At 38.2% G+C, this 2,606-nt stretch overlaps 1 non-coding gene across 1 annotated transcript; it reads left to right on the top strand.

Annotated features, from left to right (window-relative positions):
* The first annotated feature begins 213 nt into the window (after window positions 1–213).
* LOC114115979 (U6 spliceosomal RNA) lies at window positions 214–320 on the top strand. The gene has a single exon (XR_003590079.2). It is a non-coding gene; the product is annotated as a U6 spliceosomal RNA (small nuclear RNA).
* Window positions 321–2,606: the final 2,286 nt, after the last annotated feature.

Below are 2,606 nucleotides of genomic sequence, written 5' to 3'. Positions count from 1 at the left end.
CTCAAGCCTGGGATGGAACAAGCAGGAAGCACATTTTGTGTTCCCCAGAGACAAGTAACAAGCAATAGCAGCATACTCCACAGCCTAGAAGCAAGACCCTTTCTCAGACACAGATATAAAGTAAAGATTGCAATCTACAAGTAAAGAAATAACACTGAGAAAAACCCTCTGACATCCCAATCTTAACCATAAGGTAATACTAAAGGAATTTGAGTGCTCACTTCGGTAGCACATGTACTAAAATTAGAACGATACAGAGAAGATTAGCATGGCCCTTGTGCAAGGATGACACGCAAATTTGTGAAGCGTTCCATATTTTTCCATGTAACTCAGTGAACCTCTCTGGGTGTCCCTCAATGTGGAGAAACTTTTCATCTTTAACCTAGATGTTTTATCATCGGTGCTGTATAGATGGAGAAGTCTTGAGGCTACTGTAAAACTAAAACTCCTCCAGAAGCAGGAGGCTTAAGTCCAAATCCTGAGAACATCAGAGAACTCCTGAATTCAGGGAACATTAATCGATAGGAGCTCATCAAATGCCTCCATACCTATGCTGAAACCAAGCACCACCCAAGGGCCAAAAAGTTCCAGAGCAAGACATACCACACAAATTCTCCAGCAACACAGGAACAAACCCCTGAGCTTCAATATACAGGCAGCTCAAAGGTACTCCAAAACCATTGACATCTCATAACCCATCACTGGTCACTTCATTGCACCCCAGAGAGAAGAAATCCAGAACCACCCACCAGAACTCTAACACAAGCCTCCTTAACCAAGAAACCTTGACAAGCCACTGATACAACCCCACCCACAGTGAGGAAACTCCATAATAAAGAGAACTCCACAAGTTCCCAGAACATAGAAAGGCCACCCCAAATGCAGCAATATAACCAAAATGAAGAGACAGAGGAATACCCAGCAGGTAAAGGAACAGGAGAAATGCCCATCAAACCAAACAAAAGAGGAAGAGATAGGGAATCTACCTGAGAAAGAATTCCAAATATTGATAGTGAAAATGATCCAAAATCTTGAAATCAAAATGGAATCACAGATAAATAGCCTGGAGACAAGGATTGAGAAGATGCAAGAAAGGTTTAATAAGGACCTAAAAGAAATAAAAAAGAGTCAATATATAATGAATAAGCAATAATGAGATCAAAAACACTCTGGAGGCAACAAATAGTAGAATAATGGAAGCAGAAGATAGAATTAGTGAAATAGAAGATAGAATGGTAGAAATAAATGAATCAGAGAGGAAATAAGAAAAACGAATTAAAAGAAATGAGGACAATCTCAGAGACCTCCAGGACAATATGAAACGCTCCAGCATTCGAATTATAGGAGTCCCAGAAGAAGAAGACAAAAAGAAAGACCATGAGAAAATACTTGAGGAGATAATAGTTGAAAACTTCCCTAAAATGGGGAAGGAAATATCACCCAAGTCCAAGAAACCAGAGAGTTCCAAACAGGATAAACCCAAGGCAAAACACCCCAAGACACATATTAATCAAATTAACAAAGATCAAACACAAAGAACAAATATTAAAAGCAGCAAGGGAAAAACAACAAATAACACACAAGGGGATTCCCATAAGGATAACTGCAGATCTTTCAATAGAAACTCTTCAGGCCAGGAGAGAATGCCAAGACATACTTAAAGTGATGAAAGAAAATAACCTACAGCCCAGATTACTGTATCCAGCAAGGATCTCATTCAAATATGAAGAAGAAATCAAAAGCTTTACAGACAAGCAAAAGCTGAGAGAATTCAGCACCACCAAACCAGCTCTCCAACAAATGCTAAAGGATATTCTCTAGACAGGAAACACAAAAAGGGTGTATAAACCTGAACCCAAAACAATAAAGTAAATGGCAACGGGATCATACTTATAATAATTACCTTAAACGTAAATGGGGTGAATGCCCCAACCAAAAGGCAAAGACTGGCTGAATGGATACAAAAACAAGATCCCTATATATGTTGCCTACAAGAGACTCACCTCAAAACAAGGGACACATACAGACTGAAAGTGAAGGGCTGGAAAAGATATTCCACGCAAATGGAGACCAAAAGAAAGCAGGAGTAGCAATACTCATATCCGATAAAATAGACTTTAAAACAAAGGCTCTGAAAAGAGACAAAGAAGGACACTACATAATGATCAAAGGAACAATCCAAGAAGAAGATATAACAATTATAAATATATATGCACCCAACATTGGAGCACCGCAATACATAAGACAAATGCTAGCAAGCATGAAAGGGGAAATTAACAATAACACAATAATAGTGGGAGATTTTAATACCCCACTCACACCTATGGACAGATCAACTAAACAGAAAATTAACAAAGAAATGCAAACTTTAAATGATACAATAGACCAGTTAGACCTAATTGATATCTATAGGACATTTCACCCCAAAACAATGAATTTCACCTTTTCTCAAGTGCTCACGGAACCTTCTCCAGGATAGATCACATCCTGGGCCATAAATTTAACCTTGATAAATTCAAAAAATTGAAATCACTCCAAGCATTTTTTCTGACCATAATGCATTAAGATTAGATCTCAATTACAGGAGAAAGACTATTAAAAATTCC

This window comes from Ovis aries, chromosome 7 (genome assembly GCF_016772045.2).
Source record: "Ovis aries strain OAR_USU_Benz2616 breed Rambouillet chromosome 7, ARS-UI_Ramb_v3.0, whole genome shotgun sequence".
In the NCBI taxonomy this organism is placed as follows: domain Eukaryota; kingdom Metazoa; phylum Chordata; class Mammalia; order Artiodactyla; family Bovidae; genus Ovis; species Ovis aries.
Note: the sequence above shows the minus strand (reverse complement) of the source record. Positions and strands in the feature narration are given on the sequence as shown.